This window comes from Alosa pseudoharengus, unplaced genomic scaffold (genome assembly GCF_046254945.1).
Source record: "Alosa pseudoharengus isolate Yale_2024_CS ecotype anadromous, Long Island Sound unplaced genomic scaffold, YU_APseudo_1.1 YU_APseudo_1.1_scf_1, whole genome shotgun sequence".
In the NCBI taxonomy this organism is placed as follows: Eukaryota; Metazoa; Chordata; class Actinopteri; order Clupeiformes; family Clupeidae; genus Alosa; species Alosa pseudoharengus.
The window spans coordinates 13,815,881-13,826,605 of NW_027468564.1; positions in this window are offsets into that span (position 1 = coordinate 13,815,881).

The following is a 10,725-nucleotide window of genomic DNA, read 5'->3' on the forward strand; positions in this document are numbered from 1 at the left end:
CAATGTTTATTTAGAAAACCAGGATTATATTAAAACACTTCAGCAAGATAAATTCATTAATAGCAATCACTTTATTCCAGTATGAAAAGATAAAAACAAGACCTCACAACAGTAAGCAGCAAGCAATAGTAAAGGCGGAAGTACTGGCGGTCCCATATAATAAGCAACACTAAGCAACAATTAGGTTAACAGCCAACGAGAGTGGTTACCTGGATGCAGGGAGAATAGGGGAAGTTCAACCAGGGGCGTAGATTTGCGTGGAGACCGAAGGACGTGTCCCCACCAATATCAAATTACGACTGAAATGTCCCCACCAATATTAAGGTTGAAATGGGGAAAAAAGCGCTCACATGCGCTACACAAAGAGTTAAATCATTTATCACTTCAGTGCTGCGGATCATCTCGTACAGATCTTGTAATGTGCAGAGGCCTATAAGGGTAAATCGCGCTGATTAGAAGTTACCTATAATAACTACCAGTGAGCCGCAGTCTCCTGTGCAGCATGCAGTGCTTCAGCTTTACTTCACTAGAACCATGAAGTGCGTCCAAATTCACCCATTCTTTTCTGTTGAACTCCTCGAGAAGTAGGCTACTCATCACACATGTGTCACATGAAAGAGCCTTTTCTCAGCTTTTAAACGGTGCTAGCTAGCTACTGTTTGCTGTGATAAACAGTTTGTGAGAAAAATAACTTCAAGAGATTTAATAATTATTCTCTGTGCCCATCTCCACATCCATTCGTCTCGGTGGAATATCGTAGGCCTACACACTCTTCACGCAACACATGACAAACCATATATCAGAATAAACAGCAGACTTTACCGAACACAAAAGGTGTAATGCATTCCCATGTATAGTTAGCTCTTCCAGAGTAATCCGGTTTTGAAATAAATTATAGCAAAATTCAACATGGTCTTTCGGCTGCATTTCTTAAAACTGAGCTGTGCTTACATCGCCTAGATATCTGTAAATATTAGAATCAGAGAATATACAGGCAGCTCATGTTTGTCAATGTAGCCTTAATGATTTCTTTTCACAAAATGCTAAGCATGCATGCATTTAAAGTTTCTTAAAACTGAGCTGTGCTTAAATGGGCATGATTTCATAACAGACCAAATAGAAAATAAATGTTAAATATAGCCTACATATCTGTAGCCTACATATTAAAATCAGATTATGTAGGCTACACAGTGTAGTTAGATCAAGTTGGACAGTAGCACATTTTCATCATGGATAGTAGTTGGACAGTAGCACATTTTAATCATTTTATATATTCGGGGGGGGGGGGGGGGTTGGTAGTGGGTAGTGTCCCCACCAAAGCTCAGACCAAACCTACGCCCTTGAGTTCAACACAGCAACCACGCCACGTGCTGCAATATCTGAAATGTGTCACACACACACATATGGCTACACAGCAGACTACCAAATAGAATGGGGGTGCTCATTAGCTCTATGCCTAGTTCACCTCATGCAGTGCAGGAAAAGGAACAACCCATCATCCCAACACCAGTACCACGTTCACATAGCCTAGAAATCTAGACGCACCCTAGCAGCGGCAAATTAATTTGCTCAGCTTGTACGTCTAGTATCGAACCATAGGAATTTCTATTGGCTTAACACCGTGGATGACGGCCAATCACAGCGCTCTATTTCGTTAGAGAGTCTTAAGGCGGGCTTAACAGGATAACGACATCCTGCGACGGTGAACAACAAGGAAGGTGGCTATGGCAAACGAAGAGCGGTTGTTTGAATCGGCGTTGGCGTCAACTTTGGAGGAGTTGGACTTGTGCTTTTCTTTGAAAGTAGATCAACACAATGCACTTAAGTCATTCCTTTCGAAGAAGGATGTATTTGCCGTTTTGCCGACCGGATACGGATATGGTCGTAGCGCTGGCCTATTGCATGCCTAGGCAGTTTGAAAGACAATTCTCTGCCCGCCCCTTGGATTAAGCGAGGTGAATGATTCGATGCCAGACTATATATGTCAATGATATAGGATGGCCCGCCAGGCTAACGTTCACAGGCTCTGTTAACACAAAAAGAGAAAGAATAGAGATGACACTAGGCTAATGCAACCAAGAATTTGGACCGCCAGTACCCAAGCTGAGTGCAGAGGGAAATCCAATGCAGAGAAACAGCAATCATTGCCCAATCATTGTCTTACCATCACAGGTAAAGACGCACATCCATAACTGACAAAGAAACAAAATAAAATAGAACTAAACAAACAGAAACGGGCAAAACAGCAATGGCAACTCCTGAAACACACAGCCAAACAGATTAATACAGCACAGCCACAATACTAGGGATGTGACGCTCGAAGCTGACGTTTCGAAACAGTGTCGAGCTTCCGAAACGCAAGTGTTTCGAACAGTGTTTCGAAGTGTGGTTCAAAACGCCCATGTCACGTGACCATGGCTTCGTGGTGTTTCAATTTGGTTTGGACCTTACCGCGCGAGCCAATTACCCGAGTAAACACCTGTTTGATCTAAATTACAAAGTCCCAGAATGCTTAAAAGTCATTCAAACACATCCTATCTTTGTGGGTTTTTTGTGAGGAGAGAGATTTTGAGAGATATAGCGACATAGAGACATATAGAGATATAGCGATTTATAGTGCATTCTTGTGATTGATAGGTTAGTGATATAGATTAGTTGACAGGCTAGAGACAGACAGTGAGCGATAGTTTAGATAGATATAGTCTAGTGACATTAATATTTAGATAGTAGCAGAAGTAAAAAAATATATGACTGATGCCTTTATTTCAAGAACAGCTGACCCTTTGAAATACTGGTAGGAGAGGAGAGTGGTGTATCCAAACCTAACTGTGATGGCCAAAAAATATTTGTGCATGCCAGCAACAAGTGTGCCTTGTGAAAGAATTTTTTCCAAGGCTGGGGAGGTTTATTCAAAAACAAGAAACAGATTAAATGCCAAGACGGCAGAACAACTGTTATTCCTAAATAAAAATGTATGTTGACATACAAAAAATGTGTTGTTTATTTTTCCCATGTTGTACCTGTTTAGTCTAACGCATGTATCCTTTATTTCCCTACAACATGTTCCCAAAAAAAACCCTGGGCCATAAGCATAGCCTACATTTTAAAACCATTGTAGCATTTTCCTCTCCAGCATATTCCAAAGGATAATGTACTATGAAACTGAAATAACAAAACATCTAACTGGCAGATATAAAAATATTCTTGTTATTGAAGGCATATAGTCTGAAATTTCTAAGCACCAGCAGAGAATCGAACACCGGACGCTCCGGCCGAATGCAAGCGTGTTAACCACTCAACCACGTAGCTGTGGACGAAATCGTGCGTTCCATGTTGGCTATTTATATTCTTCGTCTGAAGCAGTTGTGCTTCACGGTCAAAATGTGATGGTGACATCTAGTGGCTAGTTTTGCTAACATGGAGTTACGGGTGTCGGATTGTTTCGAAACCTCGACACATTCCGGCGCAATTGCTTCGAACGTTTCGTTGTTTCACAAAGCCTCGTTCTGCCCATCCCTACACAATACATCAGAATCAAAATGTTAGTCATGTATAGTGCATGCCACTCAAGAACCAGTTCGCCATACTTTTAACATCCGCACAGCACACGCACATATGTAGCCCCTCTCGGAATAACAGCAAGTCGTTATCAATGTCCGTGAACGCTCACGCAGGAGCTGAACACCGCAGAGGATACCCGCAACTGTAGGGAAGTACAATGCAGTTAGATTATGTTATAAAAAGGGAATCTTAACACACACTCCATTAAATCCTCACAGCTCGGAGTAAAGTGGAAAGGCAGAACACGCAGCCCTGTTACGGCTGCTTCCTGGTTTTATTGTGTGTGGCTGCAATTACTCTAATCAGTGTAAGTGTCGTCAGGTGTGTGTAGCAGGAAGCTTAGGTCTTGCTAGGCCAAAACAAAGATGGTTGATTACGAAGATACTTCATGAGAGGCCATTTCCTGTCCCTGGAAATTTATGCAAATAGGGTAGCAGTACACGCCCCCGCACATTTATGCAGTGATCGGGCTCCCTTTTTAACATTGAGGTCTATGGCAGAATCCAAGAATTTCCCAGAATTTGTCAAAGCCTTATTTTTCTGAGCAATGGATGCACATTTCGGACACGGTATCATGATCTCCAAACCCTCCTCCCTATTTCAGTAGAATGTCGTGATAGTATGACCCTCCAGTCGGGAGAAAATCAACATTAATGAAGGTGTACATCAAGTTTGTTTTGTACTCCGGCTTCTGTCTGGCGTGGAACCGAGGCGTTCAAACGTAAGTCATACGTCAGTGACACGCCCCTGTGCAGGCGGGGACTGAACCAGAGCCGTCTCTGACTGAACTCCACTTTGCCCTCATAGACATGAACTAGGACCACCCATCTTGCTACGCATTCATTATCTTTGGCCAAAATGTAAACACGGGCACCCCGGAAGTAAATAAGATTTTAAGGTTACGGCAACCACATCACTCACGGGTTACACTTATTTTTATACACTATATTTATATCTTAAATATCAGACTATATACTGATATTGCACTATTCCCTCTCTTCAATTGTTATTGTATATTTTTATATTGTATATTGTATATTTCCTGTGCCAGTTGAGGTGTCCACGACCATGGCAACCTTGACAGGGACAACAAGGGCTGGACATTATTTTTTCCATTACAGTATTTTTTATATTTCTTACAGACCTTTCTGTTTTTATTCTTTATATGTTAAGAGAGTGTTTTTTTTTACACAATTTTACAACTTCAGATGTGAGTCTTCCGGGTCAACTAAATCATTACCCTCTACAGAAACTAAAAACGTGCAGAAAGTAACCACCAAGGTGAAACTAAAATAGAAATATTAACAAAGTTAAAGTTAAAGGAGAATTCCGGTGTGATATTGACCTAAAGTGTGTTGAAACATGATACCGAGTGTGAACGTACAGTGTTTCCCATACATTGACTAATCTGTGGCGGGGCGCCACAAAATCGGCCGCCACAGATGAATATTCTATGTTTAATTTAATTTAATTAAAATAAATATAAGATCAAATCCTTGCATTGCCATTAAGCTGCACTTTTTACGCACGCAGCCTTTCCTTGCCCCGCCCCGCTCTCTCTCGTAACGAGCCCGCTGCTCCTCCTCTGCATGTGCATTTAACAAAATATTCACGATTGTTGAAGGATTGTTGTTGCCACATAGAAGCATTGCATAGAAGACGTCTGGCTAAATTGCTATTAAATCCGCTTAGTATCATGACCATGCTGCGCAAATTTGTTCAAAACTGCTGCATTGAAGTTAACTCTGCTAAGGTCTTATCACAACATAGTAGGCTACATTAAAGAGACTAAACTAAGTTAAGTTATGCAATCAAGCAGTATCTCAAAGCTAACGTTAGAATACTGTTTGGATGTAGAATTTAGCATGCTTAGCCTACTTACAGCTGCTTGTCAATTTCGTTGAAGGGCTCATTTTATTAACTCTGACACTGAATGTTTGCAAAATCCCGATGTAAATGGAAAAGTGTTTTCCAAAATTCAAAAGTGCTTGTCCCAAGAAGTAGGAACCTTTATTTTAACTATGTAGAAAACGTTATGAATTGCATTCACACATCAGCAGCCTTTTAACTTAACTGTGTTAATCACGAACGTCTTAAAGTGACAGGCACTCAATTAGACCTATACACTACCAAGACGATCTTAATCCCCCCCCCCCCCCCCCCCGTTGTCCAAGTCAGCTACCGCCACAAATTGAATACAATTCTGTGGGAAACACTAACGTATGTCTCATAGCTCACCTCGGCTTGTCCCCTGCACTCAGAAATCTGGCGCTTGTTAGCCAATGCTACCAACAGTTTTTCGTTGCAGTGCCTCGGGCATGCAAATAAATCACTGTTTTACACCATTTACGAGGCTCAAAGTAGCTCCATACTTCATTGGTAGACTTCTGAGGGCCTTGACATTTAAAACGAGACATGGAGAACTTTGAAAAAGCACTGGTAGTTAATTTACAAGACGATTTATACAGACAGTACCTTAAGGAATTTTACTGTTCGACGCCATCTTGAATTTAGTCACGATAAGTCGACCGACCAGTACGAATGAACAGGTATGATAAGGGATCAAATTCCAAAAATAATTCAGTGGAAATGCATGGATTCAGTTGCTTCCAGTAGCAGCAACTGGAATCCATGCATTTCTACTTAATTATTTTTGGAATCTGCACTAAGCAGCACTAACCCAGCACTATGTAGCACATTCATACATACAGTAAATACACTTATTTGGCTACATTGTTGGCCCTGAGGCAAAAGAATGATTTGGATTTAATTTATGTATCTATGACACAACATTGGTACTTTTTACACTAAATGCCCATACACTGAGTTCAGTTCAGTATAGTGTAGTATAGTATATAGTATAGTATATATACTCTTTTGATCCCGTGAGGGAAATTTGGTCTCTGCATTTATCCCAATCCGTGAATAGTGAAACATTGCACACAGTGAACACACAGTGAGGTGAAGCACACACTAATCCCGGCGCAGTGAGTTGCCTGCAACAACAGCGGTGCTCGGGGAGCAGTGAGGGGTTAGGTACTTAAGGGCACTTCAGCCTATCACATAGATTTTGAAGTGCCCCACATACCATTTTAATCCTATTAAAAAGACAGTAAAACAGAACCTCCCCTTTTTAAAAAGTGCTCTAAGCAATGCAGAGTAACGGTTCTTTCTGTTGATGTCCAAACTAGGGGTGGGCATATCGATCCAAATATCAATAGTATCAATACCAACATTGATATTGGTATCGGATCGATACCAGCGTGATGGGATCGATACTTTAATTTCTGTTCAGTTCTAATATCTTTCAATTTGTTCAAAATGCATTGTTCCTGTTTCACCAAGGGCTAGCCTACAGTCATGCAAACACCATTCCTTTCACATATTGCATGCCCGCTTTGCAATGTTTCGTTGCTGAAATATTTGTCAATTATTAACAGTGGAAATCATAAAATCATTAGTGGTCATGGAAATGTATTCAAATTTAGCATATTGATGTTTTATTCACGTCATAAATCATGACACACTGTTCTCCCCTACATAAAAGTATATAAACGGCTTTTAGTTACAAATATCATTATTGGTATCGATATCGGCAATACTGGCCCTATATTTAATTGGTATCAGATCGAAACCAAATTTTACAGTATCGCACACCACTAGTCCAAACAAAACAGAGAGCTAGCTCGCTAGTCCCTCTCTCTCCCTCCTGTGCAATTGAAACTCTCCCAAACACGCATCTCGTTGGTGATTTTCTGGAACAGTTTCTTATGTTTTTATGGTCCAGGCTGGATCAAGTTGTTCTTGGAGCCTGGGCTGTCCACAGAGACTGCATCTTTTTACAGTGTATTCAGGGCATAGTCAGCTAGCGGATGGTGAGGTGATGTTTGCTGTATGTGACAAAAAATGTTTTAGCTTAATATTTAAAACATTCAAGCCCATTATATGTGGATAGCTCTAATAATGGTACAACATTAATAAAATAGAGTATGTAAAGAAAAACAAATATTGATACCAAATGCATACAAAAACTAATTTATGTGACCCTTAATGTCATTCTTTTTGCACTTTTTTTCCAAATGTAGAGCCTTGTAGAAAATCGATGAGTGCTGTACACACTTTTAATGGTTCAGTCATAATGAGAGCATGTTTGTCTTTCACCATACAACGTTTGGGCTGTTTATGAATATACTTTTCATTGTATTAATGCCCAAACATTGCTTACCAGAAAATGTGATTTTCAGGCTGTAAAACTAAAGTAATGTCAAGGGCTGAAAATAATATGAAGACATAGGATTTGAAACCCACACTTGATATAGACAAGATTGGAACAAAATCTGAGACGGTGCGGTGCAGCAACAACCTTATCTGATTTGGCACGGAATGACCCAGGTGGCCTTGGGTGTTGGCATTTATGTGGAAAAAACAACACAAAACCTGATAGGTAGGTTTATTCATAACCCACTGCGATGTCCAGGTCCCAACACAAAACCTGATAGGTAGGTTTATTCATAACCCACGGCGATGTCCAGGTCCCAACACAAAACCTGATAGGTAGATTTATTCATAACCCACGGCGATGTCCAGGTCCCAACACAAAACCTGATAGGTAGGTTTATTCATAACCCACTGTGATGTCCAGGTCCAATTCCGGTAAATGTTTTCATGCAGGCAGGGTGTGGTATATGGATAATGTAAGGGTAACACCCTGTATGTCTGTCTTTGTAGGCAATTGAAAAATAAAGAGACACCTGCACACTGTTCTATAAGCTCCCAGAGTGGTTTATTAACAACGTTTCCACCAGAGGTCTTCGTCAGGTATCAAGGAGATGAGTGGGTGGGTGGGGATATATAGACAACATAGTGGGTAATGCCCTATGTCCACCAATCAGTCTGTCCTATCTATTAATGCATCAGACAATTGAAAGCAAATGGCCTATATTGCCTACATCAGCCCACCAAGTGTTACAGTTGCATCAATTCAATCCTTTGCATAGGTCATTATATATCAGACTGAAAAATACACCCAATCCATCACATCTGTATAAGTGCCACATATTACAAGAAAAAAGAAAAAAAAGAGAACATAAGAAAAAGTTGATATTTCCAAGTCCATGTCACCATTCCGGGCATTATTAGTGGGGTAATTTATGAGATACACTGTTGGTTCCGTTAGCGCCTGCTCTAAGCTATCCTGCTCTAAGCTAACTGATGTTCGATCAAGAGAAAAAAGCTTCTGAGCAACTCTCTGTTGGCTTGTGAGCTCGAAAAATTAAGCTTCTATCAGGCCAATCAAATCGTGTATAGAGTCGTTAGGCGGGCTTAACATAATGATTGATGGCAGAGTTGCAACGGTTTGGCTTGAATTCCCTGCTACTTGAAAACAAAGAAGATGGATGTTGCTGTTGGCCAACAGTGTGACACGAGAAGCTTTTTTTAAGTTGGCAAAAGTTTGAACTAGCCAACTAGCTCTGCTGGTGGGAAAACGCATGGGACTCAGCGCTGTCCTATTGCGTGCAGAGGGAATTTGAAAGACAACCGATTATCCTGCCCCTCGGACTGAGCACTGCGAACGGTGAGTGCCCAGACCCTACATTTTAATGTGGGTCTGGCTCATCAGGCTAGGTGCAAAGGACCCTAGGGTGAAATTACTCCAAACCATTGCTTTAATTGTGTGTGTGTGTGTGTCCATGGGAACCTGTGCCGTTGAGTGTGGTGATGGTGAAACTGAGGTTTCCACTGAGGAAACTGAGGTTTCCATCCACCTGTATAGCTTTTTAAGCTAGCGTCAGCTAGCTAAGTTCTAATGAAATGATTCATTCCATGTCCTAAAGAATGATTAATTGGTATCATACATGATTAGACAGTAATACTGTAAACACAATTATGTTTAGCTGCACTTACTGCTTGTTAAGAGAGAAAGTTAATTTGGTGACATAAGGCGATATGCCCACTTCAGAGCCGTATAGGGATCTGGCCTACTTATTCAGACCAGAACTGTCCCGTTTTGCTCCCATAGTAACGAATTATGATGCTCTGTCTTGTTAGTAATGAAAGATCTTTGGTATCATTGTTTCCAGCAGGTATCCAAAATGCGGCCACAAGAAAAAGTAAAAGTGGCTCGGGAATCATCTATGCTAATCTAGATAGATAGATACTTTATTGATCCCAAGGGAAATTTTTAGTAAAACTCGTCAGTCATGCTATCTACAGCTGGATACTTCTATCTACGATATCTACGAGAACGCAGGAGACAGACGAGAAATATTGTGGATCAGAGCCGTATATTGCCATCTCGTGACATGAGATCTCATCAGATTTTTGTCTTTGACGAGAACATCGTGGTATGTTTGTGTCGCGACATCTTACGAGAACATCGTGGCCCCCGAGATCTCGTCACATCCTCTCTACACACATCCCGCAACTTCCTGACACGGACAACAAGGTTCAACCCAAATAGTAATTTATTGAATAAAAGCATTACCGAGCATTACCGAAAAAGAAAACATCTAACGAGAGATAGAAAAATATAAGAGAAGAGAGAGAGAAATAAGAGAGACATAGATATTAGAGAAGAGAGATAGAGATTTGAGAGTGCAAGAGCAAATCTAATAGGTGCCTGCAGGAATAAAGAGAAGTGCCTAATGGACCTCTGAAGTTCGCCTAGAAAAAAGAACCAAAACGGCCATCTTTGCCCATATAAGGAGATCCGGTTGTTAATTGAAGCTAACTACCTATGGCAAGTTGCATTGCAAGTTAGCTCTGGAGTAGCAAAAATCTAAGTGTGCCGCCTTTACGTACCGGAGATCACAGTATCCACTCGAAGGCAGAGGACAAAAGTGTGTTCAAGAAAACTTCTGCATTTCAGACTTTTTCATCCCCGCAAGAGTTTAACAGGTGCGATAATTCAAAATCCCCATGTTATTTTCCCATAGGAAAAATCGCCAGATACTGGATGTCAAAGATGGCAGCTTTTTTGTAGGCGAACTTCAGAGGTCTATGGGAAAGAGAGGACAGCCCATAATATACCTGGTTACATGTGCACTTAATTGACCAATTAACCTGCCCAGGTTACAGGTGCACTTCATTAACCAATTAACCTCTCCAGGTCCAACCCTGCCTGCGCACATGGACAGCAGATTGGACACTTTGATGATTGACAGG